Source organism: Bubalus kerabau, chromosome 11 (genome assembly GCF_029407905.1).
Source record: "Bubalus kerabau isolate K-KA32 ecotype Philippines breed swamp buffalo chromosome 11, PCC_UOA_SB_1v2, whole genome shotgun sequence".
Classification (NCBI taxonomy): Eukaryota; Metazoa; Chordata; class Mammalia; order Artiodactyla; family Bovidae; genus Bubalus; species Bubalus kerabau.
Window position 1 is genome coordinate 96,036,582 of NC_073634.1, and position 9,123 is coordinate 96,045,704.

Here is a 9,123-nt window from a genome sequence, read left to right on the forward strand (position 1 = left end):
GTTGATCTATCCATCAGTTTCTAGACTGTCTTAGATTTTGGCTAGTATGAATAAAGATGCTACAAAACACTGGCATACATTTCTTTGCATAAGCACAATTTTCATTTCTTTTTTTATTTTAATTGGGGGCTAATTACTTTACAATATTGTATAAAAAATATTGTATAGGTTTTGCCATACATCAACATGAATCTGCCACGGGTGTACACATGTTCCCACTCTTGAACCCACCTCCCACCTCCTTCCCCAGAATATTGGAAATAAAAGCAAAAATAAACAAATGGGATCTAATTAAAATTAAAAGCTTCTGCACAACCAAAGAAACTATAAGTAAGGTGAAAAGACAGCCTTCAGAATGGGAGAAAATAATAGCAATTTTCATTTCTTTTGGAGTATCTAGGAGTGGGATTTCTGGGTTACATGGTAGGGGTATGTTAAACTTTTTAAGAAACTGTCAAATTGTTTTAAGCAACTGTTCCATTTTGCAATGAATGAGATTTCCAGATGCTCAGGACTTGGTATTGTCAGTCTTTAAAATTTCCTTTCTGGGCTGCGCCAAGCTAGCCCTCAGGCAGCACCATGAGCAATCTGAAGCCCGACAGCGAGCACAGCACTGGCGTAGCACGGGCTCTGGCGGCACCCTGGCGGAGGAGGAGGTCAGGACGCTGCGGGTCAGTGGGTTCCCTGTGGACATTAAACCCAGACAACTCTACCTGCTCTTCAGGCCTTTCAAGGGGTATGGAGGGTCCCTGATCATGCTTACATCAAGACAGCCTCTTGGTTTTGTGGTCTTTGACTGTTGGGCAGGAGCAGCAGCTGCCAAGAATGCATTGAACGGTATTCGCTTTGATGCTGAAAACCCGCAGTCTTTGAGGCTAGAGTTTGCCAAAGCCAACACCAAGATGGCCAGGAACAAGCTAAAGTGAAAGTCGGTCAGTCGTGTCCGACTCTTTGCGACCCCATGGACTATACAGTCCGTGGAATTCTCCAGGCCAGAATGCTGGAGTGGGTAGCCGTTCCCTTTTCCACGGGATCTTCCCAACCTAGGGATCAGACCCAGGTCCTCCCATTGCAGGTGGATTCTTTACCAGCGGAACCACAAGGGAAGCCGGCGAGCTAAAGGGAAGAACAAGTGAATGGCTACACCAAATCCTACCAATGCTGACCCCACCCTTGGAGCACACTTCATCGCAGGGGACACCTGTAACCAGATGGGGGCCGCTCCAATCCCTGCATCCCCAGAGGCCTGGGCCCCCTACCCTCTGTACACTATGGAGCTGACCCCAGCCATCTCACATACCGCCGTTCGCCTACCCAGCCGCCACCGCTGCTGCTGCCGCCCTGCGTGCTCAGGTGTGCTGGTTCAGTTTAGCTCAGTTCAGTTGCTCAGTCGTGTCCGACTTTTTGCGACCCCATGGACTGCAGCACTCCAGGCTTCCCTGTCCATCCCAACTCCCGGAGCTGCCTCAAACTCACATCCTTGAGTTGGTGATGCCATCCAAACATCTCATCCTCTGTTGTCCCCTTCTCCTCTCGCCTTCAATCTTTCCCAGCATCAGGGTCTTTTCCCAATGAATCAGTTCTTCTCATCAGGTGGCCAAAGTATTGGAGCTTCAGCTTCAGGATCAGTCCTTCCAGTGAATATTCAAGATTGATTTCCTTTAGGATGAACTGGTTGAATCTCCTTGCAACCCAAGAGACTCTAAAGAGTCTTCTCCAACACCACGGTTCAAAAGCACCAGGTGCGCTGGTACTGTTCCTCTGATACCACCCAGCCAGGATGGAAATATTGGCACTTCTGTTCGCTCTTCACCCTTGTCACCACAGCTCGAGGCCCCTGCCCCACAGGGGAGGACGCCACCCTGAGCACCCCGTGCCCCCAGGTGGCCCTGCAGAGCTGCTTCTGTTGCTGCCCTCCAAAGACTGTGAACTTTGAGCCTGACTCAGTGGACTCTTTTTCTTCCTCTCTTCCTCCTCAGCCCTGTCCTGCCCCACAGCCTGTCTCCAAAGCCTCAGGGCTGGATTCAGGGCCCTTCTTGCTGGGAGGGCTCCTTGGGGACTGAGCAAGTCTCAACCTCCCAAATCTGCTTCTGTAACCCCACCTCAAGACACTGAGGCATTTAATTTTGAATGTTTTCTGCCATGAATTAAGACAGTTAAAACTTGTGTGCACATGAGTGTACAGTTTGTTCTCACATTGCTTCACCATGGCAACAAGGCCTGGCCACTAAGGGCTCATCATCATTCTGGGTTCCTCTCCCTGCCCCTCTGCCCTGCACCACCTGGCTTCATTGAGGACCAAGCCCCGTTGCCAGTACTGCTTGGCGGCTGGCACTCCACCACCACCACCACCCCACTCACTTCCAGGCTGAACAGGAAGGACCACCCAGCCAAGACAGAGCGTTTTCCTGGTCATTTCAAATCAGGGTCCTCTGCTTTTTCCTCCTCAGACGGGCCAACAACCATTAAGAAAATCCTTTCTCTGCTCATTTCACTTACCTCTCCCCGGTGTACCCTGGTGCACCCCACCCCTGCCATGGCTCCTCAGTCTTTCCAATCTTTGAAACCAACCAAAAAAGTGAAAGTATTTTTGTACCCTGTGTAACAAAATGTTTATGCAACATGAAAGAGAAGAGTGGAAAGGATGGCTTCAGGCTCAACATTCAAAAAACTAAGATCATGGCATCCTGTCCCGTCCTATCACTTCATGGCAAATAGATGGGGAAACAATGAAAACAGTGACAGACTTTATTTTTTTGGCTCCAAAATCACTGCAGATATGAAATTGAAAGATGCTTGCTCCTTGCTATGACCAATCTAAGTTTGAAAGTGAAAGTTTAGTCACTCAGTTGTGTCTGACTCTTTGCAACCCCATGGATTGTAGACTACCAGGCTCCTCTGTCCACAGGATTTTCCAGGCAAGAGTACTGGAGTGGGTTGCCATTTCCTTCATGACCAACCTAGAACATGTATTAAAAAGCAGAGACATTACTTTGCTGACAAAAGTCCATCTAGTCAAAGCTATGGTTTTTCCAGTAGTCATGTATGGATGTGAGAGTTGGACCATAAGGAAGGCTGAGGGCCAAAGAACTGATGCTTTTGAACTGTGGTGTTGGAGAAGACTCTTGAGAGTCCCTTGGACTGCAAGGAGATCCAACCAGTCAATCCTAAAGGAAATCAGTCCTGAATATTCATTGGGAGGACTGATGCCGAAGCTGAAGCTCCAGTACTTGGCCATCTGATTCGAAGAACTGACTCATTGAGAAAAGACCCTGATGCTGGGAAGGGTTGAAGGCAGGAGGAGAAGGGGATGACAGAGGATGAGATGTTTGGATGGCATCACCGACTCAATGGATGTGAGTTTGAGGCAGCTCCAGGAGTTGGTGATGGACAGGGAATTCTGGCGGTGCTGCAGTCCATGGGGTCACAAAGAGTCAGATATGACTGTGACTGAATTGAACTGAACTGAACTGAAAGCTTCGTGTGTGTGTGCAATTAATTATTGAAGAGCCCTTGTCAGACTTGTCAGATAAGTTTAATGTTTTCTTTTGAGGCATGAAGAAGAAAAGAGTTTCCTTTCTTCAGCAGTGAGCCTTAGCGTCAGCCCTTAGTTTAAGAAAAATGAAGGAAAAATTGTGCAATTTTTTGTTTTGTGAGCACATCAGTGCTTTGCTGTTGGCTGCAGCTGCGGCTGTCTTGCCATTTTCAGACTTAGAAGACGAGGTGGGTGTTGTAATTGCTGATCCTGTGAGAATGTGAAACTGGATAATATATGAAACACAAAATAAAAGAAATCATCCAAAGAAAAAATAAAAAACAATAGCACACTATTGATTATTGTAGCTTAGTAAGTCTTGAAGCTAGGTAGCGTGAGTCCCCTCCTTCTTATTTTTTTTCAAATTTATTTTGATTCCTCTAGGTTCTTTGGCATTTCCATATAAATTTTAGAATAAATTTTTTAACTTCTGTAAAAAAACTGGTAGAACTAAAGTAACTTTTAGTTTTTAATATTTTTATCTTATTTTGGTATCCCTTATGGGAAAGTAAATTTTAAAAAACTATACTCCTGCTACCCAGAGATGACCATTGTTTTTCCAGTTTGGTGGGTTTTCTTCTCTGACTTAAAAATTATTTATGTTTATAGTAGATCTTACTTCTGAAGAGTTTAAGGCAGCTTGGAGTAACATATACGCTACAAGATGGATAAACTGAAAATAAGGTTAGACAAGCACAAAAGAAGGAATAAACAAGGGTGGGGACATAAAATTGAGCCAGGAATGACTCTGAAAATGCAGATGGTAATGACCCTTGTTACGGGTGAGCCTTAGATTTGGCTCCAAGCTTTCTGATCATTCACAGAATTCACAACCAAAGATAAAAATAAACAGTTGCTTAGATGAAATACTAACATCTGTGTTCTAAGAACAGACACAATGCATGAGCTTTCTTTTAATCAGCTTCAGTTAGAGGCTTTTGGAAATCACATTGGTGCATAAAAATTAATATTAGTAATGGTTTGGAGGCAAAAATCACACTGTCTAGATGGCACTAGTGGTAAAGACTCCACCTGCCAATACAGAAGACACGAGAATTGTGGGTTCAATCTCTGGGCTGAGAAGACCCCTTGGAGTAGGAAATGGTAAGTATTCTTGCCTGGAAAGATGCCATGGATAGGGGAGCCTGCTGGACTACAGTCAATGGAGTTGCAAAGCATTGAACATGACTGAGTGGCTGAGCACACAGATGTTTATGTCTCCAGTGATCTGTGTTGACAATACACTGGATATCAGATCCATGAGAAAGTATGGATATTATACACGTCATTTGGGCAATCTTCTCCAGATAATTTTTCCTTTAGTTCAACTTTTGATAAACATCATGTGTCAGTGAGCTCTAAATATTATTTCCTGGTTGGTGCTTCAGCTATGACTTTTTTTTTAAATTATTAGTTGAATATAGATGAGTCTTATTTAGCGTTAGTGATCAAGTGACATATTATAGTGTTGAGAGCAGAGCATTGGGCCAGACAGGTGTTTTAAATCCTAACCTCATAACTCTACTAACTGTGTAGACATAAGCGAGTTATGACATTTCATCAAATCTCAGGGGTCTAATACGTCTGAAAAGGTTACATGTTCTATGATTACAACTACATGACATTCAGGAAAAGGCAAAGCTGTAGAGATAGTTGAAAAGATCAATGGTTTCCAGATGGTTTTTTAAAAAATAATTTTATTCATTTATTTTTGGCTGTACTGGGTTTTTGTTGCTTCAGGAGAACTTTCTCTAGTTGTGGTGAGCAGAGGCTACTCTTCATTGCAGTGAGTGGAGGCTACTCTCTCTGTGGTGGCTTCTCTTGTTGAGCACATGCTCTAGGCCTGCGGGCTTCAGTAGTTCTGCACAGGGGCTCAGTAGTTTCAGCTCGTGGGCTCTAGAACACAGGCTCGGTAGTTGTGCTCATGGGCTTAGTTTCTCCAAGTGGTATGGAATCTCCCTGGACCAGGGATTGAACTAGTGTTTCCTGCACTGGCAGGTGGATTCTTTACCACTGCACCACCAGGGAAATTCTGGAGGGTTTTTTGTCTTTCCTGGTGGGAGGAAATGAATAGGTGAAATAGCATTTTTAAGGCAGTGAAACTAGCCTATTATATACCTCATAGAGCTCAAATTCGGAGAAGGCAATGGCACCCCACTCCAGTACTCTTGCCTGGAAAATCCCATGGATGGAGGAGCCTGGTAGGCTGCAGTCCATGGGGTTGCGAAGAGTCATACACAACTGCGCAACTTCACTTCCACTTTTCACTTTCATGCATTGGAGAAGGAAATGGCAACCCACTCCAGTGTTCTTGCCTGGAGAATCCCAGGGACGGGGGAGCCTGGTGGGCTGCCGTCTATCGGGTTGCACAGAGTCAGACACGACTGAAGCGACTTAGCAGCAGCAGCAGAGCTCAAATTGTCATCTCACTACACTGTATTCAATTTTAGTGTTGAAAAATGAGGGCAATTGTTCTCCAAGTGACTAAATCAAATTATACTCCTTTGTGCACTGTCATAGACTTTCAGTGTTCAGAATTGCCAGGAATATTTTTTTCTTGATCATCTGCTGTGCGTAAAATAATATTTCATTCTGGTTGTAGTTTTCCTAATCACTCCTGAGGGTGAGCACAAGCCATCTTTTTATAAACAATCTTTCTAAATGATTATGTTTTCTTTCTTCTGAAAGAGTGAATATGGCATGTAATTTGACTACTCTGATGAGTCTAAATGCCCATCTTTCTTCAGAGCATAATGGAGAGTGGTCTTCAGGTGTGTAGCACTTAAAACAAGTGGCCCCAGAGCAGGTTAGGCAGAGAAGTAAAAAGTGGATCTAAGAGAAGAATCATGATAGAGTCAGTGGGTTTGGGAAGGCAAATGGGAGGACAGTAGAGCTGTCCTCTAGGCTGCTGACAGGCTACTTTTCTACTGCAGCAGCAATTGATGGCACAATAGTAAAGAACTGATAGTAAAGAATCTGCCTGCCAGTGCAGGAGATGCAAGATGAAGTTCGATCCCTGGATGGGGAAGATCCCTTGGAGGAGGAAATGACTACTCACTCCAATATTCTTGCCTGGAAAATTCCATGGACAGAGGAGCCTGGTGGGCTACTGTCCATGGGGATGCAAAAGAGTCAGACACGTTTGAGCAACTGATCGCACATGTACGGGGGCAATTAAAGTGGAGTTCTAGCTCCTGAGTTCTGACACTTTCTGTGTCAGAAAGACACACTTCTGTGTCTTGCAGAGCCCCTTCTTTTGTCCAGGTAACTGTAGAAGTCCTGGTGTAGAGTTGTACATAAATGCAGTTCCAGTACATGGTGTAGTGCCAATTGCCTCAGATCATCTGAGAAGCTTATGAAAGATCCCCGAGCCTCTCCTCTGTAGATTCTTTTTAAAAAATTTTGTTAACTAATTTTATTTAAAAAAAAATGTTTATCTGATGGCACTGAGTCTTAGTTGCAGCATGCAGGATCTTTAGTTGCAGCATATGGGATCTAGTTCCCCATCAGGAATGGAACCCCGGCCCCCTGTATTGGGAGTCCAGAATCTTAGCCACTGGACCACCAGGGAATTCCTTCCTCTGTAGATTCTGATTCACCTAGTCTAGAATGGGACATAGAAAGCTACATCTCCCCATTTCCCAGATTTTTTTGAGTATTTTCCCAGGACTCGCCTCAGAGAATCAGGAGCTGATCCTTGTGTTTTTGCTGCCAGACTCTGATGTGGCCAGAAGCTTTTGCAGACATCCCAATCTGCCCAGAAGGAAGAAAACACTGCTGTACCCTAATCCATTTTGTCAGGCATGGGCATAGAGTCTTCCCCAGGTGGCCAGAGTACAGTAAGTTCAGTTCAGTTCAGTCGCTCAGTCATGTCTGACTCTTTGCTACCCCATTAATTGCAGCATGCCAGGCCTCCCTGTCCATTGCCAACTCCCAGAGTCCACCCAAACCCATGTCTATTGAGTCGGTGATGCCATCCAACCATTTCCTCCTCTGTCGTCCCCTTCTCCTCCTGCCCTCAATCTTTCCCAGCATCAGAGTCTTTTCAGAGCTGTGAGTCAGCTCTTCACATCAGATGGCCAAAGTATTGGAGTTTAAGCCTCAGCATCAGTCTTTCCAATGAACACCCAGGACTAATCTCCTTTAGGATGGACTGGTTGGATCTCTTTGCAGTCCAAGGGACTCTCAAGAGTCTTCTCCAACACCACAGCTCAAAAGCATCAATTCTTCGGCACTCAGCTTTCTTTATAGTCCAACTCTCACATCCATACATGACCACTGGAAAAACCATAGCCTTGACTAGACGGACCTTTGCTGACAAAGTAATGTCTCTGCTTTTCAATATGCTGTCCAGGTTGTTCATAACTTTCCTTCCAAGGAGCAAGCGTCTTTTAATTTCATAAGGCTATATCTGTTGACAAACCTAGACAGCATATTAAAAAGCAATCACTTTTCCGACAAAGGTTCATCTAGTCAGAGCTATGATTTTTCCAGTAGTCTCGTACGGATATGAAAGCTGGACCTTAAAGAAGGCTGACCACCAAAGGATTGATGCTTTCAAACTGTGGTACAGGAGAAGACTCTTGAGAGTCCTTTGGACTGTAAGGAGATCAAACCAGTCCATTCTAAAGGAAATCAGTCCTGAATAATCATTGGAAGGATTGACGTTGAAGCTGAAGCTCCAAAACTTTGGCCACCTGATGGGAAGAGCTGACTCATTGGAAACGACCCTGATGGTGGGAAGGATTGAAGGCAGGAGGAGAAGGGGATGACAGAGGATGAGATAGTTGGATGGCATCATTGACTCAAAGGACATGAGTTTGAGCCAACTCTGGGAGATAGAGAAGGACAGGGAGGCCTGGCATGCTACAGTCCATGGGATTGCAAAGAGTCGGACACGACTGAGACTGAGCAATAACAAATGCCTATTGATAATATTTTATTGAAGAATCACACCATAGAAAAGAGCATAGAAACTACTTTCAAATATAGCAATAGGCCCTAACTTCTCCTAAGAAATCATCAGGCTGGCTGCTAGACTGTCTCCACGTGGACAAACGCATTTCCTGTCCCTAGACGTGGAGGTCTTCTCAACGCCTATCACAGTCAGAGCTCAAGTGCTTCTCAAGAGCCCTGAAAAGAGACGGTTTTCCCCTTACCTGTTTCTAGGTTCCAGATTCTCATGTAATCAGCCATTCTGTGCCCATGACTTATTGAATAAGGAGATATTTGGTCGATAGAAATTAATGCAGGATATTCATTTTCAGCTGCACTTGAAAGGAGCGAATGACAAAAGAGAATGGGAGGGGGAGATGAGGACTGGGTATGAAGACTCTGGTCAGCTGGGGGGCTGCAATAAGGTGGCTTTGATTGGTGGATATATATATATATATATATATATATGAATATATTGTATACTTATATAATTATACTATAAATAAGACTGTAGATTCTAGTCTTGCCAGTCATCTACACCATTTTTAATGGACTCTTGGCTTAGGAGTGCTAACCTTCAGTAACTTACTTCAATTAGAAGTGAGGGACCTCAGGAGAAGACTTACCCCTGAGCATGCCCACAGGAGTGCTGC

General features: G+C 44.5%; 1 pseudogene; it reads left to right on the forward strand.

Annotated features, from left to right (window-relative positions):
• Positions 1–579: 579 nt before the first annotated feature.
• Positions 580–2,063, forward strand: LOC129623858 (RNA-binding protein with multiple splicing 2-like; annotated as a pseudogene).
• Positions 2,064–9,123: the final 7,060 nt, after the last annotated feature.